The 15,588-nt window shown below is 16.0% G+C and overlaps 1 protein-coding gene across 1 annotated transcript in view; it reads left to right on the forward strand.

Moving 5' to 3' along the window:
- LOC107994227 (luciferin 4-monooxygenase-like) overlaps positions 1-15,588 on the forward strand; it is a 121,141-nt gene that overhangs the window by 12,081 nt on the left and 93,472 nt on the right. The gene's annotated exons all lie outside the window — the stretch shown is intronic.

Genomic DNA, 15,588 nt, shown 5'->3' on the forward strand with positions numbered 1-15,588 from the left:
AGTTTTTTTATTTGAATATTATTTTTTGATTTTTTAAAGACATTTGAAATCTTTTTTCTTTATCTATTTCTTTGAATTTTTATGATAAAACACAATCAATAAATAAATTTGAATATTTAATTAAAGTTTTTTATATATTATAAAATTTTTATTAATAGATGATTATATTACGATATATTATATATTTAATAAAATACTGTTCTATATATTTTCTTTATTTTCTGTTAATATTTTAACAATAAATATAGATATGATCAATTTTTTTTATAAATTATTCTGTAGATATTTTAAAAACATATTTACTTGTCGAAATTTTATCAATAAATAAATTTCTATAATATTTTTATTAAAATTAATAATTGCATTTTTTATATCAATTATATTTTTTTGTAAATCAAATTTAAATTGATTTGTATTGAAATGCATTTGTACATACTTTGTATAATCAAAAATACATAATAAATCATAATATATGATAAAAATATACAAAAATATACATTATTACATATAATAAATCCAAGAATTTATACGAAATTTGAAGTGATGATGGAAAAGAAGGATGGGATTTAATTTTAGTTTTAGATATTTCTTAATTTCTGAGATATTAATAAAATATTACACTTAAAAATTAGATATTATATTGAAAGCTGCTATATATTAAATAATGCTCATTTAAATAATACAATTATTAATATAACAATTTTCATTATATATTGTCATGTATATTACATATTGCTGTCAAATATTATAGTTATGTTATTATATGTTAAGTTATTATATATTGTCATATATATTACATATTGCCGTCAAATATTGAAGTTATATTATTATATGTTAAGTTATTATATATTGCCAAATATGGAATAGCTTCAGTGTCATTTAGCTATAACTTTAATGTCTATAGAATATTTCACCTATAATTTACAAAAAATCTAATCTCTTTCAAGAAATTAAATACATTCAGATAATTAAAAATATTAGATAATAAAATTATCAGAAAAAAACAAATAGAATTTTGTTTGTATGTATACTATCATTTATTTTTTGTTAATATAGATACATTATGATAGTAAGCATAATGTATATAAAGTAACAATAGTATAAAGTAACAATAACAAGTAACAATATATATAAAGGATAAACTAAAAATTATTATTAATTATACAATTAAATTTTTTTATAAATTGATAAGCTTAAAATATATATTTCAATCTCTTATGAATTTGGACTTATATTTATTATTAATAATTAATTATTATATTAAAATATTAAAAATTATTATTAATATTTATGTATTAATAATTAACAAATGATAATTATATATTAGCGTATATATATCATATAATATTATTTGATGAAATTTAATATATTATAGTATTTTTTGCAAATATCTTGAAAATTAAGACTAATCATCTATTATTTGTGTAAGAAAATATTGTTTAGAATCTCATTCTTTATAAATATTTTCTCTTCATATATTTAAAAATCATTGAAATCAAGTATGATATTCATTTTATTAAATAATTGCTATTAATTTTTTCGAAAATTAAGCCTTACATGAAAGAATGTTATATTTTTAATTTATTTTTGTATAGAATTAGCTAAATTATCTATATTGATTTTTTTATAGTTTTTTCCAATTATATTATTAGTTGTTAAACAAATAAAATATTTTATAGATAATGTAGATTTCGTATATTTCGTGTTATTTTTGATTTTAAAATTCACAATTGAATTGTATAAATTGTAGAAATAAAAACAAATATAAAACTAGACAAAAAATTATTTTATTCTTGTTAAAAAATATTAATAAGAAAATAATTAAACTTTAATATCTTTAATAAAAGAAAAAATTATATTCAATATAATTATGTATCGTTATGTATAATATAAATCAAAATATATATAAAATAATTATGTCTATTTAATCAATTAGTTTATTATTTTTTTAATAAATGAAATCATAAATATCTATTTCATAAAAATTATTTAGTAATATTTACAAAATATTAATTTTAATTTTAATTTTAACAAAATTGTAATAAATTCTATTAAATAATCTATTTAATAAAAATATATCTTAAATATATATTTATCTAATAAAAATAATTAATAAAAACATCAAAAAGAAATCAAAAATAATAAATTATTTAAAAATAAATTATTTAAAATAAATTATTTAAAAATAATTCGTAAAACATATAAATATAAAAAATTTTAAATTTATAAAATTAAAACAAATATATAAAAAATACCTATATTTATAACATATACATAAAAATAAATACGGAATGTTAGTAATATTTATAAGACATCTTTGGAGAATCGATTCTAAAAGCTAAAATAGATATAAAAGTTAATATAATATAAAAGTTATAAAATGTTGATTGATTATTTAATAAAAATATCAACTGAGATGTATTTATAAAGTTATAAACAAATAGAGATAGAATAAAAAGACAATATGATAGAATGAAGATAAAATAAAACAGCAAATTCATCTCTATAATAAGCAATAGTGAGAAATATTTTTTAATATTTTACATTTTATGGCGATAAAAAAATCGCCAAATGTTTTTGTATACTAGTTCATATTTCTTATATTATTAGAAACAAATGTTGCTACTTTGTAAATAGTAAATAAAAAGGAGGAAGGAAATAGTAAAGATTAAAGAAAAATAGAATAGATGCATTAACTCATAATATCAAAAATTTATTAATATTTCGATGCTTTATTATCCAACGCAGAATACATTATTGCCATTGTTATCAACGCAATCTTTTTATAAAAATATTTATTAAAAAGATAGAACATTAATGAATGAATAAAAATAATCTATAGATAGAAATTTCAATGTAATTAATAATTATTCTAATAGTAATATTATTGAACTTCTATATAATTGATATTTTAAAGTAAATATTTTAGACTTATATTTGACAAACATATAAACTTTTGAATTTATTTGCTAATAAAACATTATATAATCATATAATCAAATTTATATATTTTTCTTTTTTTTAATTATTAAGTTATCATAATAATAAATGTTTTAATTATAAAAAATAAGTTTTTTTGATCATAATAGTTTAAAATTAGTTAATAGTTTAAAAAAACTTATGAAACAACTGATTGTATGAATCTATTACTAATAATAAAACAAACTAAAACAAAATTTTTAGATTATATTGTTTTGACAAAATGTTATATTTTAAAATATATAACAACAAAAGACAATAGAAAGTTCTTCGATGTTGATTTAATGAGGTATATAACTTAATATGAACTTAAATTATTCATAAAATTGAAATTGCTGATTAAGTCTCTCTTTTTTACCGATTTTAATGATATTAAAATATATTTTAAAGAACATATTTTGAATAATTTTTTTATTCACATAAAGTATCATATCAGTTGTTGACTTTTTTGAATTATTCACAAAAATTTGTCACTATTATTATATTAAATTTTCTATATGTATATATAATAACAGGTGCAATACAATCATAATTTTGCAATTGTTTGATAAATGTGATATAATTAGTGAATAAATGTTATTATATTTATATATAATATTATATTATATTTATACATAATATGATGATATATTATATTTTTTTGATCCGCAGAATAAGAAAATAAAATAATTTCTAGATCGAAACAAAAATCATACTTAGTTTTTTTGTTGTATACATTATGGAATAATTCAACAGATATTATCACTATATTATTTTCATCATTGTTGTTATTTATAAAAAAATTTCATATGAAATTGAATAGTTTGAAAAAGGATATATATTGGTTTTATTATATTAGTATTATTATATTTTTTATAAGGAACATATATATATATGAATATTTTAAATAAGATTACGTATTTTTTATTGATATAAAATATGATATTCTTTGTGATAATTATTAAGAATAAGAATCATTATCAATTTCGATAATTTTTGAATATGTAGAAATAAACATTTTGAACAATTTTTTTCTTTGTATGTTATTATCGCTCAGCTTTGGTTTTCAAGATTAAAAAAATTTTTAATTTTTTAAATTTTTAATTCTCTATCGCAAAAACAGATTATTATTATATAAAATTTCTCTTATATATATATATGACTAATATATATGTACGATTGTTATTTATTCTATGTTAATTTAAATATACTATGATAATTTAATTTAAATATAATAATTTAAATATTTCCTGCAACAAATTAAGACGTATGATGAACCAGTAAAAAAATTTATTTTTTCATGGAATATAAAGAAATTAAAATATTTTAAATTCAACGCTGAATTCAATGATCTTTTTTAGATTTATGGAATTCTTGAATTCGATTTGAAAGATCTCAAATTGATACAATTCATAAGGAAATTAATTTTTTAATCAGTCCGTTATATTTGATGCTGCTTGCGGTAATATGTTTACACACACACACACACACACACACACACACACACACACGCACGCACGCACGCACGCACGCACGCACGCACGCACGCACGCACGCACGCACGCACGCACGCACGCACGCACGCACGCACGCACACACACACACACACACACACACAAGAGAAATTCTTTGTAATAACAATAATTTTTTTTTGTAAATATCCCTAAAATTAAAGTCAAATAGTAATATACAAAAAAAATTATTTAAAATCATATTCTCTATAAAAAAATTATCAAATTGATGAGAATAATTACTTTATTCCAATTATTCCAATTATTCCAAAAGCTATTTATAATTTTATCCTTTAACTTAATATTTCAATTTTTATTTTTAGTTTAGGAGATATTTTAAATTGAAATTTAAAAATTGAAGCTTAAATTTATTATATGAAAGAAGAATATAAACAATAGAATATTATTTTGCGTATTCTTTGTCTTCTATATGATAAATTACAAATTTACAAATTTCAAGTTAAAATATTTTTTAAAAAATGATTTTTGGAATAGAATATTTATCAATTTTTTTTATAAAAAATATCAAATTGTATCAATTATAATAAAAAATATGTAATTCCACTTAAAAATCAATGTTATTTAATGATTTTCATATTTGACGTCCATTTACAAAAAAACCAACAACTTAAAAATATGAAATCATTCAACTTCAAATTTTTTCAATTATGAAACATATAAATTAATATGAAACATATTTTGTTACATATAATAACAGATGAATATTAAGATAGTAATATTTAATGAGCCATAAAGAAGATGCTGTTTAAATTTATAAGCAGATAGAAATATATTTTCGATAATCTTATACATTGTCAGTCGATTTTAAGATAATCGCACACATTCTCATGCACATATATACAATAATATATTGATAATATATATACAATAATATATAGTACCAAAAATTTTTTCGAAAATTAAAGTTGATTATTAATTATGTAAAAAAAAATTGTTCATAAAAAAATATTTCAAACTCATTAAAAGCAAAGAAGAGAGAATTAATTATATACAAGATATTCCAAAAATATAGGAATATTCATAAATTGGAAATTCATAATTTGAAATAATAATTAGTTACTATATATAAATATTTCATTATGTTGCTATATATTAATATATATATCTATACAATTATATATAAATATCCGTTTTATCTATATATATTTTTATATATTTATATAAATATATTATTTTAATTTAAATAATATTATATAATATTTATATAATATATAACATATGTAATATATTATATTTAATAGTATATATAATAGTATAATAGTATAATAGTATAATTTAATTTAATAGTAATATATTGCGAGTACTCAACGAAACGTTAATTAAGAACACATATTGGGCGTGTATCAAAAACAGGAATTGACCAATGTTAGATCAACAGGATGGCTAATTCTAGCCAAGATGATGTTCTGTTGGCTTATGCGACGTTTTCCTGTCTAAGATACACGTAGTGCAAATATGAATTCTTAAACTTTAACGGGACGCCACATAATTAAACCTATCCTTAGTAATCGTTTGGAACGGAAGTTCGATGCAAGAAATATCTGACATTGGTTATTTTTACTATTTGTATACGTTTATTCTAATATATAGAGATGAGTTATTTAAAAAAAAACTTTATATTGCTATTGATTTCATGCAATATATTATAACAATAGAGATAAATTTAAAATAAACTTATTATTTTTTAATGCTAGATAACACTATATAACTTATAAGTTACATATTTTACTTATTTTATAGTACAGGGATGATAAAATGATTCGCAGATTTACAAGAGCAAATTATTATATGTAGATATGATTCTTTTATTTAATATATATATCTATGAATGTATTGAGTTTATTAAAATCAATCAATTAAATCATATTTTTTTACCAAATTAAGTTGTTTTTGCACAATGTGTATGTTTTTGTAAAGCTTTAGTTATATATTAAATAATATAATAACAATATGTTATTGTATTTTTTATTATTATATTATGTACATTGTTAACAAATAACTTACTTATTATAATTATTAATTTTTTATTTTTAAATCGAAAGAAATTAAATCAAAGTGAGAAATTATAATCAATTATAATTTTTATTGTTATAAGTACAAGAAATTTTATTCATAAAAAATTATTTTTATATTCATTTTTATTGTTTTTCTTTAAGAAAAAAAACATAAATTAATCAAAAGGGAAAAATATAAAGATTTTTTGTAAATTAAAATAATTAATTTTTTAATTTCTTAAAAAATTTCATATGTCATATTCTATATATTTTATATAATAAGCAATTCTTTATATATATATATATATATATATATATATATATATATATAATAATATATATATATTATTATTATATTATTATATATATTGTTTTATATAAAAGAAAATAAAAATAAAAAAGAACTTTAAATAAAAATTTTATTAGAAAATTTTATAAATAATAGCCTAAGAATTATTATATAATAATAATAATATATAATATATATATAATAAATAGAAAATCAATTTCTAAAATAATTTCTATGAAAATTATATTTGAGAGATTTTACTTAATTAATAATTATTTAACTAATTTTATTAACTCAACAAATAATAATATTTAATAAGTTAAATAATATTTAACTTAACAAATAATTAGCATTTACAAACTGTATTTATAGCAATTATATTGTCGAATAAAGTCAGCTATAATTTTATTGTACGGTTTATTTTTTAAATATTTCTATTATTTATTTAATTTAAATTTAATTAAACTGTTTTGAATTAATAAAGATAATAAAATTTATAATAAATAAATCAATCATAAATTAAAAAATATTGATCGTAATTTTATTAAACATTTTATTGTATTAAAAATTAAAACAATAATTCGTTTAAAAATAATAATATCTTATTATTTTTTTGCTATCGTAATTAATGTTACTATGAATCAAAAAATGCATTTAATATATAATTCACAATTGCTACCATCTGCTACCATTTAATTATTTTGTTCTCTTTTCGCATTTAGGAAGTACTTTTTTTTCTTCTAATAGAAAAAAAAATATAATATTATATTTTAATCAAAAATTTATACATATTACATATTTATACATACTGAAAAAAAGCTGAAAAAAAATTAAAAATGAAGAATTTATATCAAAAATTAAGTGGAAAATATAGAGTAAAATTTTTTTGTATAAAATTGAAAAAAAGTTTTTGTAAAAAGTTCTCCAAATATTTATACGATACATGTGTACTTAATTACATATATCTTATCTTAACGAATTTCGCCATATCTTTATTTATATTTGTATATATTTTGTGAAAATATTTTTCATTTTGAGTATATACATAGTTACAACTTAGTTGTTTTTTCTATTTTATAAGTATGTTCTGATGTTTTAAAAATTTTTAATTTCTTTTGTTTTAATTACATGAAATTTGCATTCTTTTGAAAAATAGTTAATTGAAATTTAATTTGACTTTGTATCAAATAAAATTTACAATACATATGTTATGTTTGAAATATTTAATTTTTTTTGAAAATTAAGATATTATGAATAAATATGTGAATAAATCTTATTTTAATTTTGATTGATTTTTTTCACATACAATTATATTTCAGGATTATATCTAATATATAATATAACTAATATATTATCTAATTAATTGTTGAATAACAATTATTTAACTATAATTAGAAAACATTTTTTTAGAAAATTATTCAAATATTTATTTCGCTATTTTATTGAATGCGAACATAATGTATATATATATAAATTACATATATATATATATATAAAACATTTTTGGAAGATTGATTTTAGAGATTAAAAAAATGCAAAAATAATACGAAAATGTTATTTGAATAACATATTTATTTTTTTTATACCAAATTTTGTATTTGTTTCATTTTTTGAAATCGATGGTATTTTTCTAATAATTTCACAAAAATATTTAAATATTTTATATATGTATACTTTGTATTATATATATATGATATTAGATGAACCGAGAAATTAGATTAAAATAGATAATGAGAATTTAGAATGATAATTAGCAAAATTAGCTAATTGATCTAATCAATCTCATGTAATAAATAATTTATAAATAAATAACTTATCAGATCATACATTGAGTGCATGATATATATATATATGTAACAGATTTCGCTATTATTCCTAAAAAAATCTTAAATTTAATTCGTTATAGATTCGAGAATTCTATTATATTTCAAAAAAAAGAAATTCATTTTTAAGTATAATATATATTATAGTATAATAAAGTATAATACATAATTTTTAAGTAAGATTGATTAATACGACGTTGAATAACTCTTTATTGTAATTTTCGAAGCGTAAATTATTGCATATAGATATCTTTTATACATTTCGTTTTATTTATTCTAGTCATTGAGAGATAATATCTAATAAAAGTTAATAGTCTGGCAATCTACAATTACTTACAAGTCATCATCAAAATACGCTTATCATTTTATTTTGTAATTATAATATATCTTTGATAATAGTAATAATAATAATAATAATTTGATTTAACAAAACTGTTAGTAAAATATTGAAATTGTTGAAACCACTATTTATTTAAAACATTATAAAATATTCATATCATCGATTTTTTTTATATTATGAAAATTTCTCTTTTAAATGGTAGTATTTGTTTTGAGGTAATCAACAAAGTTTAGCAAAACGACGTTCGAAGTTTCAAGAAGGATTTTTAAAATTCTTGCATCAATATTTTTAAACAATTCATCAATATTTAAACTAGAATGATTGTAAAATTATTAATGAATATTCGCTTAACAGAATAATGTAATCTAATTTGATTTATAAATAGAAATAAGAGGATATATTATATTGAATTGTAATATATTCTATTTCTTTTTTAAATATTCTTTCATGTTTTTATTAAAGTAAGATTATTAATCATGTATATATACATATATATATGTATATGTATATATATATATATATATATATATATATATATATATATGATATGAATACCAGTCGATATTTAATATATAATTATATTTGTATAATTTGAATACGTTTTTGTTGTAAAGAATTATAATCAACATTATTATATTAAATTATATATGCATATATATATATATATATATATAAATTTTATATACATAATAGAATAAAAAAGAGTAACATAAAGAGTAAAATATTATATGATCATTATTATTCAATATTAAGATTTAGATTTTCTATATACATAATAATTTGAATTAATATTCGGATACCACAATTATTAAAGATTATTGCAAAGAATTATTATTAAAGATTATTATTCTATATTTATTTATTGTAATTTATTTAAATTATTGATTGTCTTTTAATATACTAGCATATAAAATTAAAAAAATGCACGATATTACTGAAAATTTACCAATATTTAAATAATTATATTTTTGTAACAAATTATATATCTCTGTATATAAAAATCATATAATAATTATTTTAAAATAAAAATTTCTATTTTCAAAAATAGAAATTGTTAAGTAGTTTTTTTCAAGAATAATATTTTTTATATATAGAAGATGGAAAGATGTTTTTTTTTCCGAAAATTTCTCAAATTCAAACAATTTTATGGATAAATTTTGAATGAAAATTGAGCACTTTTTTAATTTTATGTTATATAATTATTGTATTATATTTATGTTATAATGTTTAAAACATGTCACAAAAAGAATGAAATAATAAATATTTAATTTTATAAAATATATTTTTTACATTTTATATATTTTTTTATCATTTTATATATTTTTATATCAATATTAAAAAAATTAACACAAATTTATTATATATATCCGAATATTTTTTGAATATTAGATTTTGCTATTATTTCATTTATATTCACTTTATTTTTTATTATCTTTATATTTCATTTTATTTTTTATTATAAAAATTTATGTGCATTAAATAAATAAAATTTATATTATAATATATATATTAAAAAATAATTAATTTAATTAAATTACAATAATATATAGAGTAATAATCTTTTGCAAATCATGTTGTTTAAATATTAATTCGAGTGATTATTGTATTTTTTTTCATATTTTTAATTATTTTTCTTTTTTTTATTTATTTATTTCTTCTATATAATATATAATATATAATATATAATATAGAATATTTTTTTCTTTTCAATATGTTTAAAAATTAAAAGATTTTTTTATTATATTTTAATGATAATGTTCTAATATTATAGAAAATATATTAAATAGCCAAATATATTAAATTTTTTTATTTAGAACTTGTTAAAATACCGTCATACTATCAAATTATATAGTTTAATATCAACTTTTTATTCAATGATATCTGATATAATTGAGTATTTTCTCATTATAAAATTTTTGACATTGCATAAGATTAGTCTTTAAAAAATTCATTTGTTACATTTCAATGTTGAAAATTGTCAGATTTTAATAAATAGAAGTATAATGGATATTTATTATTAAATTTATAAAAAAAGCAGATTATAAAATTTAAATATCTTGTCATGAAATATTATTTTTTTCTTTTTGTCGAAATATTAAAAATAAAATTGTAATCGGTAATTTTCTTATAAATATTTATTCTTAATTCTTATAATACTTAATTCTTATACTTCTTTTTTATAAATAGTAATTTATAAAAAATATAATATAATAATTCTAATTATAAATATAATATATATTCATATTTATATGAATATATGCTTATAAAAAGAACTTATAAAAATAAATTTTGGTTGAATGCATTTTTAAGTAATATTTTATATATTATTCAAAATATATTATTTTATATATTATATTTTTATATATTTTATATTTTTTCCATTTTATCTGATGGAATGGATTCTTAAAGATTTGCAGTTTATTGATTTATTGGTAACAATTATATTTTAAAAAATTATAAGCAAAAATTTTATCAATATAAATTTAAGAATATCGACGTTAATTTGCACGTAATATTGAAAAATTATAATTGAAAAATTCTTTAAAATAATTTTTAATTAAATTTAAAAAACTTTTGAATAAAAAGTATAATATCTAATATAATTATTGTATTCTTATGGTATAATATTTATAGATTATAGAATTGCTTACAAATAATTATACATTATTCATGTAAAATTAGAGTAAGTCACTTAAAATTAATTCTATATTTATGTTTTAAATTATCATACAATGCATGAGATATTTAATAAAAATTATTAGCTTTTAAAAATTAAAAATAGATATGCATTGTGAATATCTGTATCTGATATCAGAAGTTTTAAAAATTTTGATTGTAAAACAATATTTATTTCATTAATTATTTTATATTTATGATATTTGTTTTAAAGTTTTTATTTTATTTCATACTCGCTTAATTTGTTTAAATTAATTTAAATATTATTGCACAATATATATTATATAATTTACATACATTTTCAAATAATATTATTCAATTGTTATTCAGTGTTGTTAACAGTGAATTATATAGATTATTTATGAGTAATATCTATCATATCAGATATCTATCAATATAGATGGACAGTATAAATAGATATAAACTATAATAAAAAACAGAATTAGTTTTTACAAATAATTATTCATATTTAAAAATTATATGATAAAAACTCATCTACTTATTTATTATCACATTTCTATAAAACAGTTAAGTCTTGCAATATACTATAAAAATATTAAACTAACTACTATTCTTGTAACCTGCAATAACTTATATTTTCTCATATATTTCTCAATAATTTAATAAAATAAATTTTGTAAATTTGTACAATATGATTTTATTTTTCAATTTTTTTAATAATATAATATTTTTTAAAATAAATATCCAAAAAAAAAATATGAAATTTAAAAATTGAAAGACCAATAATATAAAATACATTATGTTACTCGCGAATTCTAATTATTAGATAAATTGCTTGTGATTGAAATTACAATTCTACTGTACCACATATATGACATATAATATACGACTTATGTTTGAATTTGAAAAATTTAATCAAATAAGAGCAGAAGTATGTAAATCATTTATCGATCTATTATATCGTAAGTGATTAAAGATGCAATATTTTTTTGTATATCTTTAATATTTAAAAAAAAAGAAAAATATTAATATTATATTTATTTATAGATTGCATCAAAATCATTTATCTGTATATATATCCTTTTTCTAAATAATTATTTTATTTTTATGTATTTATTTTTTTAATTATCTATAATAATATACTATCAATAGAACAACTTATCAAAATAATAAATTTCATATTTTTTGTTTTATTTGAGAACATGAAAGTGTTTTTGATAAAATTAATATTATATTTTATTGAGAAATAGAAATATAATTACATATTTTGAATCATAGAAATGTAATTACATAATCTAATTTATTTTCATGATATCATTTTAAGTATAATCATATGTCAATATTTATTATTATTATATTTTTGTTATTTGTTTGTTATTGTTATTGTTTTGTTATTATATTTTTATTTATTATATATTATATATTATATAATATTATATATTATATATTTATTATATATTATTATATATTATATATTATATATATTACATGTTATATATTTAGATATTATAAATTAGTAATTTCAATATTAAAATTTCATCATTGAATTTTCAAATGAATATATTATATTCAGAATTTATTATTATTATAATTTATTATTGTGTTTTTATTATTTTAATTTATTAAGTTATAAAAAAATTAACTATTTCTCAAGTATTAATCATGTATTAATCATGTTATAAATTCTACTAAATTCATAGTTCACTATCCAAATGAATCATTGAGAATCAAAAAAATGGAAAAATTTATTTATTATTGTTGCACATATTAATAACATGTGGCATATATTACATATATGATTCTATTTTTCATATGGATTATTCACAATTTAATATAATATAATATATATTTAATATAAGCTATAAAGTTTAATATAATTACATTTTATTATATAATTAATTATAATTATATAATTAAATGAATATTATATAATTAATTATAAGTTAATTATCATATAATTATTTATTTTAGCTATCTGTAATTGTATTTCTTGATCGTTTATTTTGTGATGAAATCTTAAGCGATAATATTAATTGTGTTATATTTATCAATTTTAATATTATATTATGAATTCTTTTTTTATCGTTTAGAAACATGTTTTTATTTTTAAATATATATATTTCGAATTAAAAAATTAATTTGTTTACAATCACTTTTTGATAGAATTAAATATAATTAAATTTAAAATTAAAAATTTGATATCATAAATAAAATAGAGAAAATTAATATTTTAGTAAGTTTAATATTGTTTTAATTCAAGATTTAAGACTAAATGAAAAACAATTAGACAATTTAGAAAACAAAATAAAAAATAATTTATTATATAAACTTAAAAAAATTGTAAAATTGATCTTTTTTTATTAAAATATTTTCATTATTATTAATAGGAATAAATCATTTGAAAATTCCCTTAAATTTATAAAGTTTCAAATTCTGAAACTTTTTGCTATTTTTATGATTCAAAAATCTTAAAATATTTTAGATTTTAGATTCTTTAGAAGATTTTAGAAATTCTTCTAAAGAATAACATGTATAAATAATTTACGAAAATGTTCTTATGATATAAATTTATTCTTATTTACTTAATAATAATTTAATTAAGTTTGTATTTATAATAATTTTAATTTTTTGAAAATTAAAAGAATGATTATTATTGATTGATTACAAACTTAAACTTTAAAAAATTCTAAAAATCAAAATTTATTAAAATTTTAATTTTTGACAAAATATTATAGATAAGTTTTATTAGAAAAAGAAACAAGGAAATAAGTATTGAATATTCAAAGTTTGAGTTTTTGAGAATTTCAAGATCTTGATTGATTTGATTTCATGAAAAATTAAATTTCAATTATTTTTAATTTTTGAATATTAAAATATTGTAAATATTAAAGTAATTCATATTTTTTAATGTCACAAAAGTTTCTTATATATTTTTCAAAATCAGGAAATTTATTATAAAAAAGGAATTTATGATTGAATAAAGATAAAATCTAACTTTTCTTTTTCTTTTTTCATGATAATTATTTCAATTTTCCATAATTATCCATTTCCATAAATATGGAAAATATACTAATATTATTAAAATAATACAAAAACTAAATATTTGATCCAATATTTTTATATTTAAAAAAATCATAAGAAATTTGAATCAAATCAAAGAATAAAAATAGTTACGTTACTCATTAATTACATACTGCTTGTTTGCAGTAATAAAAGTTATTAATGAAGTTAAAAATAGTATTGGAAAAAACCAAAGGAAGCCGAAGAACAGATGTTCGATCATGTTTTCATGGGAAATGGTATTGCTTGATCAATATCTTACATTGAACTTCATGTGACCTTAGCTTAATCGGCTTGTTGAAGATAACATGTGAGCTAATCACCAAATTGTCTTTTTATCTCACAAATGTAAAATTTTAGTGGAATAAAAAAACTGAAATTTCCATTAATAAGAAAAATCAAAAATCAAAATATAAATAATAATTGTACAAAAGATATAATATAATAATTATAAAAATATTATAATATATAATATAATATAATATAATATAATATAATATAATATAATACGATATAATATAATATGATATAATGTAATACGATATAATATAATACGATATAATATAATACGATGTAATATAATACGATATAATATAATACGATATAATATAATACGATATAATATAATACGATATAATATAATACGATATAATATGATACGATTATTACTAATAAACGATTATTACTCATAATAAATATACTAATATATTATATCATATCATATTATATTATATTAAAAAACAAATATGTGAAGACATTTTATCATCAAATATAAGAAAAAAATTAATTCAAATAAATTTGATAATTAAAAATTAACAATATTGCAAAAATTACAAATAAATAAAATTAGAGACAATTGAATAAAGTTTAAATAAATCATTACTAATATTTTTAACTACTTATCAAAAAATCAAAAATAAAGAAAACTTTATTAAATATTAAAAATAGGAATATT

This window comes from Apis cerana, linkage group LG7, assembly GCF_029169275.1.
Source record: "Apis cerana isolate GH-2021 linkage group LG7, AcerK_1.0, whole genome shotgun sequence".
NCBI lineage: Eukaryota > Metazoa > Arthropoda > Insecta > Hymenoptera > Apidae > Apis > Apis cerana.